This window comes from Protopterus annectens, chromosome 3.part1 (genome assembly GCF_019279795.1).
Source record: "Protopterus annectens isolate FY-2018-M chromosome 3.part1, PAN1.0, whole genome shotgun sequence".
Lineage (NCBI taxonomy): Eukaryota > Metazoa > Chordata > Ceratodontiformes > Protopteridae > Protopterus > Protopterus annectens.
The window spans coordinates 742940695-742967504 of NC_056732.1; positions in this window are offsets into that span (position 1 = coordinate 742940695).

Here is a 26810-nt window from a genome sequence, read left to right on the forward strand (position 1 = left end):
AGCCAGAGGCCTTCTGTATTAGCCTGCACTTCAGAGAAGTAAATACCAAACAGGAGAGGTCCCAGGACTGAACCCTGTGGTACTCCACTTGTCACTGGTTTGAGGTCAGATTTGGAGTGTGCAACTTTAACAGTGTCAGTTCTGTCAATGAGCCAGTTGGCAACCCATCTCGTGACATAGGGATTTATACCTAGTTTAGTGAGTTTATCTATAATTCCAGAATGGGGGATGGTGTTGAAAGCCTTGGCGAGGTCACGATAGGCTGTGTGAACCACCTTACCCATATCTACGGCTTTGTTGACTGCCTCAAAGAAGTCAATCAGGTTCAAAGTCAGGTTCAGAAGGTATGATCTGCCTTTCACAAACCCGAACAGGGTGGGATCCAGAGTTTGGAGGTTACCAATGTCTTTGTTTATCAGTTCCATGACGATACGTTCCATGGCCTTGCAGACCAGGATTGTCAGGCTGTGGAGTGGGATAACTGTTGCAGTACGCCATTCAGTGGGCACAAAGCCTGATGTGAGGCTATAATTGAACATGGTGCTTAGGTGGGGAGCCAGTTCGTTCTGAAGTTCATGTAAAATGCAGCCTGGGATGTTGTCCGGTCCCATGGATGCTGTGTTTTTGGCTTTAGAGAGTGCAGCTTTTACCTGCGTAGTTGTGATTACAGGGACTCTGCATTCTTCCTGTATAGATATGGGCCATTTAGGGGGTGGGTAAAGTGGGAACTGAACCTATCTGCCAGGATGATGGCAATATCAGTTGGTTCTGTAATTTTCGTGCCATTGTGCTGTAACTCAGAGCAGATCTGGGTGTTGCCACTGAGATTCCTGACATAGATATAGAATGCTTTGTGGTTGTCCTTAGAATCAGTGGTGATTTTGTTTTCATAGCTAGCTTTGGAGGATCTTATAAGGGATCTCAGCTTCTTACTGAGGTTGACCAGGGAACTCCACCACTCATGGGATTTTACTCTCTTTTGCAACAATTTCTTCCTTCTGTTGTACAGTTTGTTTATGGCAGGGGACCACCAGATTGGCTTCTTTTTTTTTGGAGGATAGCATCTTTGTTCTGTTTGAGATAGCACGATCCATGCACTCGTGTAAGTGCTTATAGAGTGCATGTGTGTAGATTTCAGCAGTAGTAACTATATTGTCCATCTGCATGGGTGTCATGAAGTTTACCACTTCTGTATTAAGAAGCATAAAGTTGGATTTGGAGAAATTTTTTACCATGGTTTCCTTAATGGGGGTGGGGCTGGGATGTGGATATCAAGGGTGATCAGCTTATGGTTTGATCAGACCAACGAGGAGTTGACTTCGATGTGGAACACTGGTCACTCATGTTGGTAATGACTATGTCTAGGATATTGTTGCCCCTGGTGGGGTGTGGATAAATTGATCCAGGGCATTGGAGTTTATGAATTCCAGAAAGCATTGTGTGAAGGAGTTGGTACATGAGTAGTTTTCCCAGTTAATGGTGGGGTAGTTGAAATTGCCCATTATTAGGGTGTTTGGTTGAACCCTAATATTTTCCAGTACATCAAGAAAAGAGGAGTGGGAATCCTGGGGCATGGTGGGGGATCTGTAGCAAGCTACAATTTGGATTACAGTTTTGCCCAGAGTTAGTTGCACTTGGATAACCTTGATGCATTATGCTGAGCAACTAGCCTGGAGGTGTGGATATCCTTCATGAATATGGACACACCTCCGCCTTTGGTGTTCCTGTCCAGGTTACATGGCTGAAAAGTGTGGTATGAGTTATAGCCTGGTAGTGCAGGGGTCACTGCACAGATATCAATGCTCTCCATTTTAAGGAATGCCTCGAGTGAGTTCATTTTGAGATTTAGACTTCTAGCATTGAGTCGCATTACTTTCAGTTTTTGCTTGCCTGCTCCTGTTATGGTGGTGAATTTGTCATTTGAACATTGCCTAAAAAAGGCACTATAGGGGCAGCAAGAGCCTTAGTCAGTATCCAGAACCCCAGGGGTGACAAGTGCAGGCCATCTCTGGCAAAGCATCGTAGTCTGTAGACCATATCATCCCAAGCAGACAGATACTGGATCCCCTTAGAATGACACCAGAAGCTTAGCCAATTGTTGAATTCAATCATTTTGTCCTTGTACTGTGGTATCATTCTGGGTGATGGCAGAATGGTACTCAGGGCTAGGGCCATACCTGCCTGGGCTACAAGATCGGAGAGCTCTTCCATGTCTCTTTTCATGTAGTTCAGGGAGGTACATCTCAGGTCGTTCACACCAACATGGACAATTACAGAGTCATATTTGTACTTGTGGAGTGACCAGAGTGCGTAGGTTATGTGGCGGATCCTGGCACCCGACAGGCAGCTGACAGTAACCTGGTGAGTGGGACATCAGTGTGCCTGACTATAGAGTCACCTATGACTAGTGTGTTGAATACGTTGTTTTGCCTTATTGGCTGTGGTTGAGTGGCACACTGAGTTTGTGGGCTATGTGTCATTTGGGTTGTGTTGGGGGGGTGGAAGTTGCTTGCGTTTCTGCTTTGGAGGTCTCTTTTGCTTTGGCAGATTATTATTGAGACCCTCCATGAATGTTTTTTTTTTTTTGTTTCTATGTGTGGATTTTGGCTGTGTAGATTTAGTGAGACTATGTGATAAGTGTGGTGTGGTGCAAGCGTTTACCTTCTCATGTTCAGTCTTGGTTGGAGAGAGCTTTACCTCCAGTTTGGCTAGATAAGTGCATCTCTTACAGGTTGTAGTGTTGGGTGGTAGGAGGAGAGGGTTGTCTGTGTACATTAGGCAATTTCTACATTGCCCCAAGATGCCCAGATTCATCAGATAGACAGGAGAGAACACTGGGAGCTGACCTTTTGACATGCCTGAATAAAAAACTATTTTCCTCTAGATAAGTGAGGAAAGTGAGTACAAGAGCTGTTTTTCTCTAAGAAAGTGAGGAAAGTAAGTGCAAAAACTGTTTTCCTCTAGGTAATGAGGAAGCTTGAGTGCTATAGTAATTAGTAGCTTATTTAGTGCATAACAACAAGTTCTGAACAAGTGCTGAGCATGAATAAGCAAATTCAAGTTCTAAAACTAAGTATCTGTATCTGCACTAGACTAGTTACAGGAAAGAAGCAAGTGCAGATGCGGGCTTTCAAATCAGATGGGCAATTATTACAATTTCTGGGCCAGAACCACTCCTTATGTTTTAGACAGGTTACCTAGTGCTTACCACTCCCACTGACAAGCTAGAAGGCTTCCCTCCAACACAGAAAGGCTTGAGGGTGCTCAGAAGATTACATACAGTCCTGGATACAGCAAATCTGTATCTGGACTACACTAATTACAAGAAAGGTAGGAAACAGACTTACAGTTTTTTTTTTTTTACAGAAAAGTAGCCAAAATAGCAGTGAAAACAATTCAAATGCAGTGCAAGCTAGCACACTTGAGTATGTAGCAAAATTAGACCAAACACAGATTAAAAAATGTAATTAAATAAAAAATTATTAAAAGCAAGTGCAGAAGGAGTGTATTAGGTAGAATGTGGTAAAGAGATGGGACTGGGGGGAGTGTCCCAGATCAAATCTACAGTGGAGTGGGCAACTGCAAAAGCCACCAAATTTAAACAACAAACCAGAAATAGGGAGGGTGGGACAAAACACTTTCAGCAGAGATCTGAAAAGCTATACAGTGAATCAAAAATAACAGTGCACAACTCTGAATAAAATTAGTCCAGCAACAATTTACAGTACACAGTTCTGAAGAACCAAAGAAATATACTTAGCTCTGTATATTTCCAGATAGTTTGTAAAGAGCTCTGTTAGACACAGGTTCCAGCAATGATATGCAGGCTGTTAACTAGCAGGGTCTATTATTATTATTATTATTATTAGATATTCTATAATGACCTGAATCTGAGACACAGTAGTGTTGTAGTCATTATAGGTCATGCTTCGAGGGGTTCTAGTACGTCATCAACCTTGGCTCCAGGAGATACCCATATCACCAACAGGATTCTGGGTATGCTTAGCATCAAGAAAGATGTCCTTGGGTAAATTTCTATTGGTGAATTGCTTCAAGCTCTGGGTGCATCCTAGCAGATCCAGCCTGCTGGCAAAAATTGGAGGGTTCCTTCTTATAATGTGAAATGATTTATCCATAAAATAATAATAATAATAATAATAATAATAATAATAATAATAATAATAACCAGATTGCAGTCTTTTACAGTTCCTGGACTGTTTACTTTGATCAGCCATGTTATGGGACATGCCAGAGCTTAAACCTGGCTTTGTGTGCAAGCAAAGTATAGGAGATAGTGTTATCTTTTTGTACCATTTATGATTTAACTTGCATGTTCTATAATTTACATTTAGATTTGTGACTATTTATTGATTTGTTTAGCAAGTGGTCCTGTGCATTGCTTATTTCATCAATCTGATGTTACATGCAAAAGAGATTTCACTAGCTGCAAATATTATGTGGCCACCAGTTTGCTGAGTTATAACCCATTTCAATTCTATAAGTAGCATCAGCTATAAGCTCAATGCTTATCTTATGTTAGTGGTCAAGCTCCTTTCCTTGATGTGTTGATTTTTTTTATTATTTGACACCTGTTTAATGGAGAAATCCAATTGGGCTAGTAGCCTGTTCTTAGTGGAGACCTGGAGAGAAAAGATCTGAGTACAAGATTGATTTGCTATGCATTATTCTTTGTAAAAGTACATAAAACAAGATGTCAAAGTACTGTAAGTTCATCACACATAATTTACAGTAATAATTAGAATAATTAGAATGAAGACTGTAAATCAAAATTCATTTGTATAGAGATCCACTTGCTGAATCATTGCAACACATTTCTCCATTTAGATCAAGCAGTGCTGTTCTTAACCAAGATAGTTCTGTTTTAATTGCTTTCAGATGAGCAGTGTGTGCCATGACTTGCCACATGTGAGAAGGCATCTCTCTTTTAGAACTGTTGTTTATAATTGCTCTTATTGTAGCTTGGTGTTTCATTTCACTTACCCTGATGACACTGAATCTATTATTTTACAAAGTTTTGCTGAAGGCTTTAGGAGCAATTAAGCATATTACATGTCTTAAAGTGCTAAACACTTCTGTGGATTGCAGGGGGTTGTTTCTATCTCTGTCTTTCACTGTAGACATGAGGATGCTGTGATGAGTACTGAGCAAACAATTCTTCACTCATTTGCTTTCTCTTTTATTTCCACCAGGGAATGATGGGCTTCCAGTAAAATGGTAAACTACCTATGAACATTCAAACTTTCATCATTGTTTGCTTCATAGATGCTAGACTTTATTTCTGTCTTGCAACACACTGATTTGAACACTATTGCTGTAAGCATGACCTACCAGTGCCACAAGAGACAAACCTGCACATTGGATCTGGACCTCCCTGACTTCTAGTGCCCGTACTACTCTCACGGACTTTCTCCCAACTTTAAATGTATGTACACACAGTAGATAGTAGTAATCTTTTTGAGTTAATTATATTGTAATGGCTCCCTTTACATCACCAGTCTGTGCTGCAGCTCTCTCCCTTTTCTTCCTCAGTTAATGACCCTTCACCCTTTTGAGACACTTTCTGCCTAGGCAAATGACTATACCCATCATTTGCCTAATAATTTCTGTGCCCTCCTTTTGCTTTTCTCTACTCCCCTGTTCTCCCACATACTCTGACCCTTCTTTTCTCCTGTGCTTTCACCTGCTTCTTATTTCACCCTCACCTAGTCCCTCTCCTAGACTTCAGCCTACAACACTCTACTATAGACAGTGCTATCTCATTGTATCCTTTACTGTCCTAAACTGATATATTTACTTTCCTTAATACTTTAGCCTCCAGCATCCCCAGTTACTTTATGTTCTCCTCAGCCTAAAACAGATACTTTTAGTTTGAAAAGTCCTCACTAATACCTTCCACACACTTACCTGATTGTTTTTCATTTCTACACATTTCTAGACCACTCCGTTTGCCCTCGCTGCTCATGGGCTCACTCCACTACCCTAGGCCACCCCATTTCCCACCCACCTCTGGATACTTCAAACTTATACTCTATTCCTCCATTCCCCTCCCTTGCAGCTAACCAACCACCACATACCTTTGCATCAAACCTCCAAACCCCTTCCCCTCCCATCCAACTTCTAACACTCTGCTACCAACCTCTATCTCCTCCCTGTTCCTCTCCTATTACACACTTCCTTCTTGACACCATTTAACACTCTCAGTCATGATATTCACCCATTTACTGACTTCTATACTACTACTTCTTACCCCTTTACATCTTATCACACCAAACTTAAGTACCAGTCATCCACAACAACTCAGACCACAGACACTCAGTCAGTCTCCCTTATATCGTCTCTCCCTCACTACTTAATTTCACCTACAGTCATCTATTTCATGACAAAGTCCTGCAATTATTCCCTTCCTTCTTCCCTAAACTTAAACTGAAACTCTGCATTTACACCTTCTCTTCTCCCAAACCCACAGTCCTTCTAGCAATACTCTTACAAGACAGAGACATACACCCCAACCCAGGGCCCAAAACAACAAACTCCCCCATCATCTCTTCACACAAAACCTCAACCTTTCTAACTATTAATATACAAAGTTTACCTAATAACATCACTGAACTACATGCATGGCTCTCACACTTCACCCCCCCCATATAGTTCTATAAGAATCCTGGCTTAAACCACATATCAGTAATACATACACTCTGCCTCCTGAATATAATATCTATCATAAAGACAGAGTCACAAAAAGGTGGAGATGTTGCAATTCTTTGCTCTGAGCACCTAAACCTTTCCCCTTACCCCTTTCCCCACTGACCCTCCTGACTTCCACCCAGCTGAAATACGTCTACTAAATTTCCACATCAACAACCAGAAAAAAATCACCATCACAGCAAACTATATTCCTCCTGGCAAAAACATCCCTTTTATTGAAAATATGCTATCCAGGATCTGTCAAAAGATACCATATGAAACTATAATACTTGGAGATGTAAAAATAGACTGGAATGACCGTAATACTGAAACCCCTGCCCAAAACATTAATCTAGTCAGATTTACACAACTAATCACTACTCCCATTTACCTTAACAACCAGTCTAACACAGGTTCTACACTCAACTGGATTCTGCCCACTGACCCCTCCACTACCATAACACATGCCCACTTCCAGATGCATTAAGTGACCATTTACCCATTCAAGTCCAAAGACACTCTCCCCAACATAACAAACCTCGTCTTTATAAGTACTGTCACAAACTCTCTGCCTTTGATTCCTGTACTTTCAATGACAGCTTCACTTCCATCAGTTGGTCTAGCCTGCTCACACTTCCTCTTAATGACACCATTCTAGAATTCAACAGTATATTCCTAAACATCCTTATTGACCTAGCACCCCCTTGTAAATTAAGAATAAAATCCAATTATGCCCCCTGGCTCACAAAAGATACTGGCATCGTTATGCACTAAATAAACCCCTCCTGGAAAACATGGCAAAAATCCAAATCTCCTACTTACCATCAACTGTTCAAAGAACTTAGAAATCAGACCAGAAAACAAATATACAATGAAAAGTTCTACTATAAAGCAACTGTCCAATCCACCCATCAGTCCAACCACAAAAACTCCTGGACAAACATCAATGCTATCCTTCACCCTGGAAAACCTCAAAACCCTAGTCCTTTTCCCAGCCTCTCCCCACAAGACACCACCTCTCTCCTTAACCAGTTCTTTACTGACACCATCATTAAACTAACTGATGCCATCCAAAACTCACACACCATCTCTCCACCTCAACCTGAAACAAAGGAAGCTCTCTTCTCAATCAAACCTATCTCAATATCTTACATTAAATCTCTCCTCCAAAAACTTAAACCTTGTTCCCATTCAGAGGACAACTGAACACCACTTTTTTCAAGCTTGCAGCCAAATCAAGTACCTACCCAGTCTTTATACTCATAAATAGATCCATTAAAGAATCTATGGTACCTGACATCTGGAAATTCTTCTGTATAATACCCCTTCACAAAGGAGGCAACTTCCACTAATCCATCCAACTATAAACTCATTGCTATCCTTTCTCCCCTATCTAAAGTCCTAGAAAAATATGTACATTCCCAAATGCTCAAATTTCTCTACCATAATAATTTCCTGACTCCTACTCAACATGGCTTTCTGCTAAACCATAGTACCTCCACAGTCCTCCTATCTTTCATTCACACTATTGCAGAAGCTCGTGACAGCAACCAACTGGTCTCAAGTGTATTCTTAGATTTGTCAAAAGCCTTTGACATGGTCTCCCACTCCATAGTCCCAGCCAAACTTGCCAGTCTACATTTATCTCTTACCACCCTCAAATGGTTCTCCAGCTTTTTTACAAACAGGCAACAATCAGTCAGATGGCAGTAACAGACAACAATCAGTCAGATGGCAGTCTTCCTGCTCTACTTTTCTACCCATCCATACAGGCATTCCCCAAGGTTCAATCCTGGGACCCCATCTTTTTAATATCTTTACTAATGACCTCTATACTTCAATCTCTCATTCTACCTTTATACAATACGCTGACGATTCCACTCTTATCACCACCTCTGACACACTATCAAAACTTCAGTCACTCACGCAAGAATATTTCCTCTCTGTAGAAAATTGCCTAACTAAAAATCAACTCATCTTAAATCCAAAAAAGAATAAACTTCTCATCTTTCTTCTTAAATCTAGTAACCATCTCAAACAAGCTTTCACAATGTCATCTTCTAACAAAACCATTATTATAATAGAGCACCACACAAAATTACTTGGACTGATGATAGACGATCAACTTAAATTTGATCTATACATACAACAGTCCATCAAAAACAACAAACCAAAAACTGGGTCTCTTGTATCGGAACAAGAAATTCCTTACTACTGACAATAGACCCTCCGTGGCCTAAGCCTACTTACTTACAATCCTTCTCTATGCAGCTCCAAGTCTTACAAATCTCCAGTCTTTTCTCCTTACCAAACTTGAACAGACTTACAACAAAGTTGCCTAATTTGCAACTCACCTACCTAAAAACACGGACCACTGTATTTCTCTAAAAAACCTTCACTAGATGGAATTTCCCCACCATCTCAAACTCTCGCAATTCCAAAAAACTCACATCCTACTCAACAAACCCACTGCCTGCCCCTCCTTCTCCAATATTGTGAATTACTATACCCTCCCATGCCCACTACAAAGTGCTGATAAATTCCTTTTACAAACATACAAGCCCAACAAAACGATCAGCAAAATTTTAGAGAAATCCTCTGTGTCTCACTTCTGGAACAATCTCCCTTTCACCTTACGTAGCATCCCAAACACTAACAGTTTCAAAAAATAATTAAGAATTTTCCTCTATAATTCATGGCTATGCCCCTCTCAGGACCATGCTTAACTGGATCTACCACTCTCTTCACTGCCTAGAATCACCTTCTTGCAGCTTATGACACCTCATAACTAACAGAAAATGTGTAGCAGATGATGGTGTACTCTCACTAAAATGTTAACTAACTTGTAAGAATTTTTCTCCTGTATTAGATATTACAAGTCCCCTATGTATATACTGTAAATAGCAAACAAACTTTACTACTTGTTTTATTTTACTTGTTATTTTACCTTTTTACTTTCTCTGCTTTCTGTTACTTAGCTTTGTGATTTTTGTATAAGGGTTATTATTACTCAATATTGTGCTAATTGCATAATTGAATTACTTGTATATTTAGATAGAACTTTTCTCCTCTGGTCTCCACTGAAAATGGCCCATGCACAGCTGGACCAACCCAGTTAACAAATATAAAATAAATAAATAAATAAAACATGCTTCTGTTTTAAAGCACTTGCTATTCACAAGTGACATAGTATATAAATGTTTCTATGTTTCACCAAGTACCTGGGAAATTTAAGTCTATCAAAATAAATTTAAGTCTATCGATATAAAGTTTCCATAGATTATGCCAGTCTTGTAGCTTATACAAGAGGAGTGCTGAACAGTCCTGTTGTAGCAGGTTACTACTTGACTACCAATGAATGATGTTGAGGAGAAGGCTAATTAGATACTAGGTAATGTGCCTTAAAGTTGGAAATAGTTTGACCATTAACTGTTTAAACCTGTAGTTCAGGTAGTCAGTCTACATACAGTTGTCATTGCCTAAGAAAGCTTTTTTGGACTTACAGATTACTGAGTATGAGTTTTTCTTTTTCTTTTACTGAGCATGAGGTAGAAAAAGAACCGACCTATACACCAAAATTAGAATTAAACAGCAACAACAACAACTGGATTGAAGATTGGCTACCTGAACTACAGCTCTAAACAGGTGATAGACAGACTATTTCCCACTTTAAGGCAAGGTTCCTAGTATCTAATTAGTCTTGTAACTTATGATTAATAATTTAATGATTTTTTCATTGACCAGCCTGTCAACTATCACCATTGGCATACCTTTAAGGTGCACAGCTCACAATTACTAATCTGAACAGTTAAAGAAGGCTGATATATAGTTAATTATTAGGTAAGTCTTCTAAACATAAACTAATCTTGACTGGTGATATGTTACCTAACAACGGTACTTAATTTCTATCTCTCCTAGTTTGGATCAATGCATACGATCATGCTATGGCTAAAACACATGAAAACCTTCATACAGTCTAATGCACTCCATAGCATTAAAAAGTGGTTAGCAATTATGAGTAATTTATCTCTGGGTTCAATTTCTTATCATCTCTGATGTCTTGGACTATTGTCACTCAAACTCACTCCATAAATCACTATACTAGAATTAAGACCACTTAGTCCTTTGGCAGTTTTTCATGATGCTAGTTTCTTCTTGTTACTGATGATGATGATGATGATGATGATGATGTTGATGATGATAACATTGATCTTGGAGTGGCATATATCTGCACTTGCGGCCAGTGTCCCACTTAGTTTGTTGCAGATGTCACTGCTCATTTCACTACTGACTCCTCCATGACACTGTTTACATGACTGACAATGAGGTCATTGTGAGTCTATTGCTGACACTGTCACACTGTCCTTTGCAGCCACACTGCCACTGAGGATGTGTTGGATGGTGCTGTGGATGTCACTGATGCATATACATATCATCAACAGCAATCACTTTAGCAAGTCACCATACATATATAATCCAGTCCTGTACATCAAAAAAGAAAATGCTTATTTCATTCCTTACTGTCAAACTTCATCAGAATAAACATCTACTTGGCAGCACACACATTTAAATAAATGTGTTAAATCACATTATACAGAACACCATTGAAAATCAGGAAATAAACTAATTAAACTCTACATTATAAAATACCTAGCAACCAGGTAATATTTACTATTATAACTATATGTAAATACACGTTTCATATAATATTAGCTTGTATTACTATTTGTTCGATGGAAGACTGCGGTGGTGCAGCGGTTAGCATTTTAACCTCATAACAAGAGGTTTTCTGGTTCGATTCTCAGCAAGAGTGCCTTCTGTGTGGAGTCTGCATGTCCTCCCTGTGGTTGAGTGACATTTAAAGACATGCAGGTAGGTGCGTGCATGAATGGGTGTGCCTTTGTTGAAGGTTGGGTGTTGGGCTGGTACCTTGGCATCATAAAAATCTACCGCCAATCATAAGTGGACTGGTGTTCTGCTGTAGCGACCCCTAACTGGGAAAAAACAAAAGACATTGCTTAGTATTTGTTAAATCAGAATAAAAAAAATGAAATGTGAAACAAGCATAATGTTTTTGTTATTTACAATTTTGTTGCTCTCATATTAAGGTCACTCATCAATTATATACTTTCATGTAATCCGAGCTGGTGGCATTTAACTTATTTTGTCATATTAATTCTCTGTATAATAAAGTATTTTCCAACCACTGTGTTTTTTCTACCTTTTCAAAAAAAAAAATAGAGTTATTCATGTCTTTTTCCCTATATTATTGTGTTCATAACTTCTGCAATCTAAACTTATTTCAGTTTTACTTATATAGAATGACTCATAGGAAGGTACTGAGCCAAGTATATCTCATCTCTCCTTTGGTTTTGTAGTTATAATTCCTCAAGCATAGTATCACTTAGAAAACCCAGCAAAGGAAATATAAGGTCCTTCATGTTCATAACAACCATTCTCACAAGAAGTCCAACATAAGAGAATGCTAATTGCAAGAGGTACTTATTGAGACAATAATGATACTGAGACAATAATAAAACTACAATTACAGCATTGTGACATTTACTGCTTGATACTGGGGATTCATAAATGCCATTTTTGTAACCACTGCCAAGCCAGCAGTACTTACATTGCATTAGCAATTAGCTTTGGTGCTTATTAATGATGCTTTTGGGCTGGACATGGTGCACAAGGAACAGCTCCCTCTCATGGCTCCTCATGGCTTCAGAACAGAAACATGGCCAAATTGTTTCAGATCAACTCTTGCCAGATCATAGCTTCAGCAGCAGAGGTAAGCATTGGTGTGCATGAGCCCCTCTGGTACTCATTATGAGTTTGCCTGCATAGATAGGAAAATGATATTGATAATATTGAGTCATTTACAGCAACATATACGCAGAGAAATTTTCCATTACAGGGAAATATTATATGGATCGCTAAGGGTGGCATAGAAGTTTCACTATATCAACAGAAAACACACAGGTGGACAGAAGAGAACAAAGGGAGTTGCCCAACAAAAAGCAAGTTGGCAAATTAGAACAGAAAGGGTTATATGACAGTACTTGAATGTAGAATAGTGTGTAAGTTAGACAGGAGAAGTGGAATACAGTAAAGTAAGCATGATGACATAACATTCACCAGTACTAACTACATCAACATTTGAACCAAAATGAACAGCAAATGGAATGGCACTGTGGTAAAGCAGACTACATGTACAGAGACCAAATAAAGAACAAAAACACACAAATTCTACACAAGCCATAAAACTTTAATTGGAAAGCTTTTAGATCCATAGATCTCCCCTCAGTGCTAAAAACAGTTCACCAGTAACATCCATTAAATAATACTTTCAATCAATCAAAAAATCAAACAATTAAGAACCCACAAATCAAAAGCATATTAATCAGTGCAATTAAAGCATCATCCCATATAAACAATTTAGCACTTCAGTAAACATTTCATTTTAAGCACATCTGCCTATGTTCAAAACTGCAACTTCCACAAAGTGGAGACAAATGCTTAAGTACGCACAATGCCCACCTCGGACAATAAAGACCCATCAAATAAAATAAAAAGACTTTATTGTATTTAGCACTTTCATCCACTCATCCCTTGGACTTCATTAAAATCTGAATTCTTACATCATGAACATCGATTACATACACCTTCCTATCCAATCAACTAAGTTCATATTAAACAGTGACACTTCAAGTGCACTTATGTAAAGCAGTGCGTGATGAATAATGAAAAATAATATAAAATTGTACTACCAACTCCACTCTAGATATTAATTTTTATAAAATTAATTTAATGAAAACCTATAAAGTGTAAAATTACAATCTATAACTAAAAATCCTACAGTCTAAATCTAAAAGTATATACATGTAATACAATTGACTATATAAAAAAATCTAATAAAATCTAATGAAAATCAGCTGACATGTCTATTGTCTTAACTGTAATACTGGATACATTGAGATATTATCACTAATACCAGGCTGATGTATGACATTAAGTAAAAGCTGCCAGTTAACTTCTTTCTCTTCTAATAAGAGCTTTGCATTACCTCCCCTAGGCTTCACAGTTGAAGTTTCAATAACAGCAAATTTAAAGATGTTACAAGTTGGGCTAGCTGCCAAGTGTCTATATAGGGCATTGTTAGTGTTTTGCCTTTTTATCTGGCAGTAGTGTTCATATATTCTATTATTTAATGCTCTTTCATTTTTTCCTACATAGAAAACTGAACGTGTCATACACTTAGCAAGATATACCACACATCTGGTGCTAATAAACACAAACCGAGTCCAGTAACCGAAATCTTCCAACCGTTATAACAAGTCAATAGTTCCACTTTCATCAATAACGTAAAAACATATCCAAAAAAGCAGGCGATAAAATAGAAACCATTTATTAAGCGCTTTTCGTCTACTATAAAACAAGACTTCGTCAGAAACTAAATTATAAATTAAAAAGACCGCCTTTTATATATTCAGCCGGTCTATCAAGTTACAAAGTTTAAAGACACAGTAGGTTAATAATAAAAAACTGCCAAGTACTTTCAGAACATGTACTTTCTAATCCTATTCCCAAACAAACGTTCGCTACATATATCTAAATTAATACATAAATTTAACATATGTGATACTTATAACATAATAGTAACTGTAAAAGAATATATATATATATATATATATATATATATATATATATATATATATATATATATAAATATATCACATCCCAGTCTTTATGAATGCAAAAAAGTATTTTTTAACCAACTGACACTCGTAAATTTAAAACATGTATATAAATAACAACAAAACCACTTTTTATGTATGTGTGTTATTAAATAAGAGTTTTTGTTTCTTGTTATTATTTATTTTCTGAGGCTTCTAAGTCTCAGAATGCTAGAAATCAAACAAGTGTCATTCAAGCCAGGCGTATGGCAAGCATTAAGTCTAACCTGCCATGCTAACTCTAATTCTTCCAGCTTTAATTGTCTGGGGCCACCTCTAATATCAGTTTTTATTTCGTCTATAACGACAAATTTAAAGGTGTGCCCTGTATTAGTACAAACATGTTTAGCTAAAGCATTTTCCTATTTATGTTTGTTGATAGCATACTGGTGTTCATACATCCTGTCACGGAGCCTCCACTCCGTTTTGCCTACATAGAATGCAGGACACATTTTACACATAGCCAAATATACTATGAAACTAGAATTACAATTGTACTTCCCTCTTATTTTGTAGTGTATACCTCTAATAATTAAGTGGTTTGATGCTTCAATAAGTTTACAGTAATTACAGCTCTCACATTTACTCATTCCATATCGACGAGTATTAGAACAATTAGGTTGTTCCAAAATGGCTTTTAAATTAAATCCTTTTCTAAAAGTGACCCTAGGGAATTCACCTAGTTTAGTGTAAATGTTGTCATTAGTTTTAAACAAATTCCAGTTCTTCTTAATAATACTAATGCATAAATAACTGTGTATTGAATAAGTGATGATAAGATTGGTTTCATTACTGTTAATATGCTCATCATCTAACCTGACAAGTTTTGATACTTGATTGTTGTCTTCACATACACCAACAAAATTTCTAATAGGGAGAAGTGGTAAAAATATCTTATTCATTCTCTTCTTTTTTACCTCATTTATCAGATTGTCCAAAAATAATTCCGGGTACCCACATTGTATAAACATGCTCCTAAGAAGGGAGCATTCATCAGAGAAGTCATTGTCCGAGGTGGTCATTCTGGAAGCATGCACTAATTGACCTTTGACCACTGACTTCTGATGTAGTGGGTGGTTACTGGAAAAATGAAGGAATGTATTAGAATATGTTGACTTCCTATGGATTTTGGCTGTGTAACTGTTTAACTCGTACACTTTAGTTAGACAAATGTCTAAGTAAGCAATTTGTATAGTACTGAAGGAAGAAGTAAATTGTAAGAACTGCGTGGTTGTGTTGAAGTACTCCACAAGGTTTACACTGAAACTTTCATCACCATTAATAAGGATGAAAATATCATCCAAATAACAGGTGTAAAAGATCAGTGAATCACTAAAGGTGTTACTGACCTTGTTGAATACATATTGGGACTCCTAGTGTGCCATAACGCAATTAGCGATACTTGATCCACAGGGAGACCCCATATCTGGTGCTGCAATTTCCTTTCATAAAATAAATTTTAGCTCTGTTTATATTGTCTAATCTTATACTTTCACCTTCTAGTATGGCAAAACATTGGTTGCAAGAACTACATTTTTAGTGCCACCATTGTGGCAATTCTTTTTGTGTTCAGTATAAACAGGGTCATATTCAAATCTCCTTTTCAAGTTGTTTCCTGTTTTAAACATAAAATTTGGTTTGTCGCCCAATAATTTGTACATATCAGCATCACTTTTTAAGATGTTCCAGTTTCTGTTCACAATATCCTTAATGTGTTGGCAGCAGGATTAAATTCCAGATAAAAAGACAAAACAGTAAAAATGCCCTATATAGACACTTGGCATCTAGCCCAACTTGTAACATCTTTAAATTCGCTGTTATTGAACCTTTAACTGTGAACCCTAGGGGGGGTAATGCGAAGCTCTTATTAAAAAAGAAAGAAGTTACATGGCAGCTGTTACTTAATGCCATACATCAACCTGGTATTAATGATAATATCTCAATGTATCCAGTATTACAGTTAAGACAATAGACATGTCAGCTGATTTTCATTAGGTTTTAATTAGATGTTTTATACAGTCAATTGTATTACATGTATATACTTTTAGATTTAGACTGTAGGATTTTTAGGTATAGGCTGTAATTTTACACTTTATAGGTTTTTATTAGTTTGGTTTTATATCAATTATTATGTAGAGTGGAGTTGATAGTACAATTTTATATTATTTTTTATTATTCCTCATCTGCTGTTCTTTTAAGTAAGTGCACTTAAGTTTCACTATTTAATATGAACACTGTTTATTGGATAGGGAGGTGTATATAATCAATGTTCATGATGTAAGAATTCAGATTCTGAGGAAGTCCATGGGATGAGTGGACAAAAACACTAAATCAAATAAAGTCTTTTCATTTTATTTGATGGGTCTTTATTGTCCGGGGTGGGCATAGTGCATACTTAAGCATTTTTCTCTACTTTGTGGAAGCTGTGGCTGTGTTGGAATGCTTGAGGTGTTTGGTTCTTCAGTATGTGCAAAACTGGTTTTAAGCTTACACTAGTATTAATGCCAGGAGTCTTATTGGCACAAAAAGTAATGATCCATTTATATTCACGATTCAAGTTTATTATCCACATCACCCTATCTTAGGTTACTATTAAGAACCTCTATAACTCTAAAAGCAAAGACATGCCCCTGGATTCACTAACCATCCTTGCAGGACTAGCTTAGTCCTGCATGGAAGCGTCCATTTAGGAGCAGTACAGCAGCGAGTCATGCATAGTTATGAAGGCACACTGGCCGAGCTCCTAGGCTTACATGAAGCATGTATGCATGCAGGGGGTGTGTCTGAGAGCAGAGCTCTCAGAATATACACGTCCCTGCAATGAAAGATTGCAGAAAGGTAGTAAACAATGAGCAAGACCACCCATAGATGTATGCATACCCCCAGCAACATCCCCCCACATGTATAAAAGCAATAGTGAATAAAAAAAATTAAAAAGATATGTATTGTTAATGCAACGGACGAGGTTTAACTGTAGGTGCGCAGGGCTGCCCATCACTTAGCTATGGTTAATGTAGCTTAAATAGCAAAAGGAGTATAAAAAGTAGGATATGTGCAAATGAAGCAGTACAGCAATATTGTAGTGGGCAGAGTGTTCACATCACGAGCAGTCAATCCCGGTTCCAGTCCCACTGCAGTACTTTCCATATCAAATCACTGTTATGATGAATATATTTAGATGTATAACCTAATAAATAAAATATATGTGTGAACTGGAGTAGTAAGCTGTGTAATGAACAATAACCCCATGCACTTGCCAAATTCACCACCTCCCCAAGAACCAGTAGACTATTACTGTCTAAAATATAGCAGTAGTAAGGAAAAATAAGCACTAGTAAGCAGGTGCAAGTCTGTTTGCACAACGTTAAGCAGTGCTTACACAGAGTAAGCAATAGTGAGGTTAGCCATGTGTATGCGGATGTCACTGGAAGTTAGCAGTGCTCACCATCATGCAAACCCGCTGACAACTGTGTAAAAGTGCTTCAATCACTCCATAGTCAATGGGCCTCATTCTGGCCAACAACAAATTAAATAACTGCTGTAAGGCTCGAACCCAGGAGCCTGCACAACATAGTCAATGTGATTTACCATTAAGCCACCACAGATATACATAATCCTGATGTTTCCACAAACATAGCATCCAACAATATCATTCACCATTACAGGACATGTAGCTAAATATGTAGATACATGTCTGTGTGTGTGTGTGTGTGTGTGTGTGTGTGTGTGTGTGTGTGTGTGTGTGTGTGTGTGTGTGTGTGTGTGTGTGTGTGTGTGTGTGAGTGTGTGTGTGTATGTATATATATATATATATATATATATATATATATATATATATATATATATATATATATATATATATATATATATATACACAGATATATATCTATAGATATGATACAGCACGTAAGAATTACATATATAACCACAGGCATGGCCAATGGGGGTGAGGAGTCACAATCAACATACGTGTTATGCGTACCAATATCCCCCCTCCCACAGCCAAACAGGTGAAACATACAAACAAGCACACAAAAAAAGTAAACAAACCACAGCTTCCCAAACTACAGGCAGGATACTACCACTGGGGGAAACATTGTTGACCCACTAAGTCTAATCTGGAAACAAAGACAAGAACATCCCTTGCGGGACAACTCAAAAATGTATGGCATATTTGGGTTCCTGGCATTACACAGATTTGCAATGGCAGGGCATGTATGTTCTCGGACTATAAGGTTGGGAAAGCCTGATGATCCATGGGTTGAGACAATGTGCGTGATGTGTCCCGAGAAGTAGAGAGTGGGCAGTGTGTGGTGGTGTGGTTAGACCTGACCTGCACCCAGAGAAAGGATGATTGCTGCGGAGGAGGAGCGGAGCGGGTGATGGGTATGAAATTGTGGGTCGAGGCGTGCCAATGTTGGATTGAGCTGTTCTAATCGGACCGCCTCAAGGATGTAAGCAATAGTGTGAACTGGGCAGAGCATTCGCCTAATGAGCAGGCATTCCTGGTTTGAGTCCCACTGCAGCACAGTCTATTTTACATGGCAAAGCACATTATAACCTATAGTTTTGTTGCAAAACCCACTAAATAAAACATATGTATGAACTAGAGCATTGCAGGAAATGCACATGTGATGTAGCAGTGTCATAATGAATAAGGCACTAGTAAACAGGTATAAGCACAAATAAGCAGTACTAAGCATATGTAAGCACTAGTAAGCATGTTTAAGTGCATCTGCAAGGGGGTAAGCACTGTCTACACAGATTAAGCAATATGGAAGCTATCTGAGTAGAAGAAAGTGTGACTGGAAGTTAGCAGTGCTTACCTCCATGCAAACACGCGCACACTCGCAACTGCTTTAAAGTGCCTTAATCACTCTGTATCCAATGGCCCGTGTTTTGCCCAGCAACAAAATAAACAGCCTCTACAAGGCTTGAACCCAGGACCCTGCACACCACACACAAAGTGATTTACCACTAAGCCAAGACAGATATATATATAAATCTAATGTTTTCAGAAACATATCATCCAGCCCAGTCATGCAACAGTACAGAGAATGTATACCAACATCTAGATGTATGTTTGTGTGTAAATATATTAATATCTAAACAGATGCAACATATCTATATATGTAGAGATATTTATCAGTATATTTAGAAATATTTACATATATATATATACCTATATATGAACATATATACATGCAAATGCCTGCATTGACACATATATATGCACCTATATGTCTACATATACACTGCAAGGTACATATATGTATGCAGATATATAGCTATGTAGGTATATATGGACATAGTCATACATATGTAAGCTGATATATATATATATATATATATATATATATATATATATATATATATATATATATATATATATATATAGGTATATGTGGCCATACATTTGTAGATAGCAATGGTAGATTAACAAAAACAGATATGTCCACATGCACCGTTAATGGGGTTGAGAGGCTCCAAACAATATACGTCATGTATGAATAGGCATACCCCTCCAGACAAACCCGTCCGGCCTGCAATATACTACCAAGTGTTGCAGATCGCATAACAAGGACCTGACATGACATGGGTACAAGATGTTAACAGTACTACATCCCACCTGTATGATGTTAGGCTGGCATTGGTAACATAAAATGCAGTACAGTCTGGCTCCCATATGAATTGTAAAATGTGGAAGCTATCAACATCTCCAGGATACGGATACACAGACACATATCTGCAGATACAGCTATACCTATATATATAATTACATATAGATATACATGTGACTACACATACACACACATATATATGTACAGTAAGATACATATGTAGAAGGGTACACAAAATATGGAACAGCCACTATGCTTACAGTTCACACCTGAACAACTGGACACTGTATGGACCACCCATACAAATGACAATCATTGCCTGCAACATATACCCACAGAGAGGTCATAGGAAAAAGCACCACACACAGGTTTGCAGGCATGGAAACCTTTATTTGTGTACTATTACAGTTCTATATACTATTGCTACTGTAATTGGGATTGTCTTCACAGACATGGTGTGTGTAGGAGCTCACATCTGCTTTCCATAGGTACTCAGGTGGTGTAATGTACACTGGGTGCAATGCAGGCCTTGGACAGGCCATATTGTCCCTGGCCACATGTCTGCCTCTCAAACTGCAAACAGCCACATATGGCCAGACTGGTAAGTATACACACATAACAGTATTCCACCCCATGGACACTAGATACAATAACAGTACCAAGCAGTATCACTTTACCAGCCTCACATGCTGTCTAACACAAGGCCACTTTGTGGACTCCAAAAGTACTGCGCCTGCATCAGCATACAGTATATAACACACATAACCTGTGGCACATGCAATAGGCACTGTGAGCTGTAGTATGTAATACTAGTTAGGTAAGAGTTCTAATCTCACATCCTCAACTCTGTGTGAGTATCAATATATCCCTTCATAGCACTATTGACATGCTCATATGGGCTGTCTCTGTGCAATGGTATGTTTTTTTATGGCCCAGTGACTGGCTGCTGGCCTCTAAATTCCTTCCTCTACCAGGCCTGCAAATGGCATCCACTTTAAAAGCACTGCCTGACTATCTAACAACAGATAAACTTCATGGTGCATGTGGTAAGTACTGCAAGCTATATTGCATAATACTAGATAGGTAGGGGCTCTAATCTCACATTATCCAATTCTGTGTGTGTGTTTGAATATATCCCCATGCAGCACTTCAGACAAGCCCCTATGGACTATCTCAATGGCTATACATTTCATGCCCACTGTCTAGCTGCTGGCCTCAATATTGGCCTCTGTTACAAGGTCAGCTGATGCCATCCATCTTAAGAGTGCTACCTGACAGTGTATTATCAGATAAACAACATGGTGCATGCGATAGGTACAGTGAGCTATAGTGTGTATTACTAGATGGGTAGGAGTTTTAACCTCACATCATCCAACTTGTGTGTACAAATATGTTCCCTGACAGCACTAAAGACATGCCCATGTGGCCTACCCATGTGCATTAGTTTTGCAGTTTATGGGCCTTTGACTAGCCACTGGCCCTAAATTTCCCTCCTCCACATAAGCATAATTGATGTCCACCACCATCTACAGATGTATGTGCAGCCTATCCAGGTGACATGTATCAATGGTAGTAGTGTGTCACTGCTGACTGTCCCCATTCTCCCTGACACACTGTTCTACAAACATTCACTTAGGGAGCCATGCACATATACTGCCATATCTTGCTGACATCATATCTCTGCTGTGCTGCCTTGCCATCCTGTGCCACTGTATTGCCCCCATGTATCCATAGTTGCACCGCTCAAACTCCTGTGACAAAAACATTCAGAGCTCCATGACACACCTGTCATTCTGTAACACTACCACCACTGTACCATTAGGCAACAAAGATATGGTATGTTTTATGTGTAGTTCTGACACATGCCAGCATACAGTACTTGTTGTGGCCCACAAAAACTGCCATGGAATAACACTACAGCACTGCAAAAACATATGTAAAGTTATCTAGTCACCCTGTGCATCAGACACATATATGCATGTCCTCACACTGATGGCATGGATGGCAGGGATGTAGCACAGGTATCATCACATGCACAGGGTGTGGTGTGGGGGTGCCATAGGCCTAGGCTGTGTCAAACAGTTGACAGCATGTGTGTGAGTTGGGAATGGGTGCTGGTTACATGGGCCATGGAGAGATGCTGTGTGTGTCTTTACGTGATCTGCATGTGACAGTCATGTTGGAGCATATGTGTGTACACAGTCAAGGTCAGTGCTAGCCTTACATGTTTGTTTGCTGGACAGATGTGGACTGTACATGTAGAGTGGATAGTTCACTATCTCTGGTCACAAACACGGGGACTGGCTTCACCAGGACAAGCACAAGAAGTACCATGCCCAAGGTCAGATGCGGTGCTAGTACCTGATAGTGACTGCTGTCTGCTGGGCCTGTATCCCTCACAGGGGCCACCCAGGACCACATGCCCAAGTCTGCCATGTCCATGTGGACAGCACACCTTCCTGTGTAGTGCTGGAGGTACTGCCACTATGGGAACATGAGTGTGCATTACCACGTGGACTCTTAGCAGATGGTGGTGTTAGCCTATGTCCACATGTCCAACGCCCAACCCCAACCACATGTTCCAGCACAGACAATGTATCCTCAAAGACAGACACTTTCTCAGTCCACCATCTGTCCACTACATCAGTGAAATGTTCCATGGCGTCACCAATGTGGTGGAGGCAGTCACATATGTCAGACTGTGCTGCATCAGTAACCCTAAGCATCCATCTGGTGCTGCATTCAGCTCGTGCCTGTGCCTCCATGACAGCTCAAAACATATGAGGAGTGACCAGGATGTGACACCGGTAACATCAGGTGGATGGGCAGCAGTCCTCCTTTGGACATCCCTGTCAATCTGCCTGGGTGGGACCTTGCCAGCTCTCTGGCTATGGCCAGTATCCACATTCACTGACACCATATTTCTCACACTGTTCTGTACTATGTCACCACCCTCTAACTGTCCAATATCTGTGGACTCTGGTGACTTGGTATGTGTGGGAATACTGACTGTGTGTGGGGACAATGGGGGCAGAAGATGGATGTAAACTGCTTGGACAGATTCAGCCACCAACAACCTCACCTGTGCCTCACTATGGCCACCATCATCATTAGAGCCAGATGAGACACTGACATCAGGTTGTGAGGGGGACAGACTCCAACCCCCCCCCCCCGGTTCATCTTTGAGAAGAAAAACAAAAGCAACACATTACCATCTGCACCATTATGTATGGTAATCTACACAGACTCATACAGATGTGGCTCCACAACTGCATTACATGTCCCACATCTTCTCATCTTTGATCCCATGCACACCACACACACACACACACTCACAACATACACAGACAACCCAGGCCCTGTATAACTTGCATGTCACCTATATCTGGGTAATGTTTCCAGTTCAATACACCTGCAAGGTATGCAATATGACAGTGTATGTGAGAGAACTATACATAAAACCTAGAACACCTATCTTGACAATGATATGCCAATTGTAGTAGCACTGGTTCATGTATGTACCATCTTTCTATTGTTTTTGAATGGGCATCTTGGAGTAATTGCCTCATGTATAGCAGGCTGTGTAGTCGCTCATAACTATAAGTGCAAACATGTTGATGTTTGTACAAATACACATCTGTCATTTCCTAGACTATGCACTGTAGTTAGCTGTTCTGAAATTAAACATACCATTATTCTACTCTGGCTAAGCACAACAGTTGTGCAAAAGGCAAAATGGCAGCCCTTAACATTCATAGGGTATATCTAATCTGGCAAAACAACAGTATCACACTTACCAGATATAGGACCATGAACTATAGCCACACCTGACCTACCTGTGAAGAGGTGAGGGAGCAGTATTGTCAGCAACACCAAATGTTGCAGTGTTACAAGGTAATATGTGCATATATCCATATGTACAGTAGCTAATGTGATACTGGCTATATTGCTGCCATTCTGAGTATGTGTGCACATCTGTGGGTAAAAGCCACCCCCCTCCAATGCAGATAGACTTGACACCCACGTACTGGTCTGTAGAGCCTGCCACGATGACTGCTAATGTATTATACTGATGAACACAGTAAGCTTACCTGGATGCTCCACTGATGTGAACACTGTGGCACCCTCCTCCAGGATGTATGGTGTGATAGTTGGCTGGGAGATGTGGGCTGATCCTAGGTTTACCAGGAATTCCTCTGTTGCTGAGAGTGATTGTTCTGTTGCAGACAATCCACTGGTGGCAGCACAATCCCTGGCAACAGCAGCTGCCCTTTGACATGTTGCATTGACCATGTCTGTGGCCCGGTGTCAAACCTGCTCATAGGTCCTGTCCTGTTGGCCAATATCATTAACAGCACTTACAATGTTGCCTGCTGTTCATGATTGTGGTGACCCCTTGAACGCAGGATGTGATGGGTGAGTCTGAGGCCACTCAGTATAGTGTCATTTTCTGCAGATGAAAATGGAGGATGTCTCCGTCGGTACATCATTCCTGCAAAACAACAAGAAGGGAACACATTACAGGACCAGATAAGTAGATCTCCACTATGTACAGACCCTACACAACCAAAACAGCCTGCACTATCCTCTTTTCTCAAACCCATCATACCCCACAGTTTGGCAACACACTACCTGGGGCTGTCACCAAGATAGTAGCAATACTGGGTAATGTCTCTGTGTACTAAGACAGATTCTGCTGTATGTCTCTACAGCCATCACTGCAGTGTACTATACCATGTCCCCTACAGGCAAATCCTGACTAATATGTGATACAGCCACTGTTGGACAAACAGGGGTGTGTTGTTCCAACAACTATATGGGGACAGTCCAGCCACACCACTGTGCCACAATGACAGACAGCAATGCAAACCTACTGTCATATATGTTCCCTGTAGGCATCCTACCTCTCAGCTATCCAGATGTTTGCAAAATGTCACCATGTTTGCTTCATAGCTGTGGTCTTTCTTGCACAAACTTTTGCATGTCTGACAAATGGCTGTCCACTGATTGATGGTTGCTGTCAGACAACTTACACAGACTCTGAGTAACTATCACCCGTCAGATCCCTCAGACAACAATTTTGCTACAGTAATATTTGTTACTGTAGTCACATTCTTACGTTGGATGGCCAATATGTATACTCTGTCAGTGAGTTTGGGCCTTTGTCCCCCCATTAAATATGGCTTTGTCCTGATTTCTTATTGTAGGAGGTTGCAAGGTATGTTAGGCATAGCTCTCAACCAGACAGGGATGAATGTCCATGAAACCAAGACTTAGCCAGATTACATCAGGGACATTCAGAGACACTTTTACAATGTTAGTTCTATTTATATGTGACATTGACAGACTGAGAGGAGGTGAATTACAGTACATTGTTTGATGTTACAGGGGTGTACACCCTTACTTAGTGTCACTATGTTTTACATGTAATCCACTATTTTTACTACAACAGTCATCTATTGTAGGAGGGATGGACAGGGACAGAGCAGAGATATGTTTCAAAGCATGGTCAATTGAGAGGCATGCCTGTAGGTGTTGGACCGAAAAGTAACACTGACATGTCATTATCATAGATCTAATAGATCTAATACAAGCCTGATGTTTTAATCCCTATTCCCCATACTTCCATCCTCCCATTTGCATCCCTTTATATGGGGAAATGTAATACATACCTGGTACAGTGATGTATTCCTTTTATTGAAGCGTTCCTCCGCAAATGCTTTGCACATGCACTGTCTGTGTGAGTAAAACACATACAGACCTCTTCCCCATAAGCAGTTGTTTGCCTTTTGTAGGTAATGCTCATTAACAAGTAATTGTCTGTGCACCAGTCTGTGGCTCATAATTGCTAATTGCATCCTAAACAGCTGAATTACACTATCATTAACCAATGGCATGGCACCAATGTGCAATATATAAGGCCTTCATATAGGTCATTCCCCCTTTCTTAGTTTTTGAGATGGGCATTACTGAGTGTGGAGACCACAGCATTGCAGAGGGTAAGTACAGATACTGTCCACTGTAGAGATGTATGAAGTATGTGCACAGTTTTGCCTCATATGTTTGGTCAGTATCCCATGACAGTGTGGTCATCTGGCAGGTCACTGGCAAACATTGTGGGTTAAGGTCAGAAGGGGGGGAGAGACATGTTAGTGTCACATTTCAAAACCATCAAAATATGTATTTTTGTAGGGGCAAACTGTGAAACATGTCCCTATCTCTGGGCCTTTGCCGCTCCTTTATGTATGGTTGTGTCTTAATCTTATGTTATAGGTGGTTGGGAGGTATGGTTGGTCTGTAGCTGCTACTTAACATACAGTCATGTATACTCCAGGCTGCAGCTGCTGCTGAAGCCTATTACACAATGGGGGGGGGGTGTGTGAAAACTTTCAAGGCCGGCAAGCTGTACATGTAACTGTGGCAGCTTTGCCAGCCTTGTTCTTGCAGCAGAGCCAAGGTAAGGGTACCCATTACAGTGCAATCGAGGCATGTGCTTAAGGTACATCTGTTATGCAACAGTGCCAATAGCAGAGTAGTATGCAAGATGTAGTTAGACTATATGAATATGTGCAGTGTGCCCCTACGTGCAGGCCTGTGACTGTAAAACTGGGTAGCTGATAATTCAGTAGCAGTAACCTATGGGGATTAAAATTGCATGACTCAGTCATTATTTGCTGTGTTCACAACAATGCATTTGAATTGCAACACACTGGATTCAAACCCAAGACTGTGTGGGTGGCAAAATAAT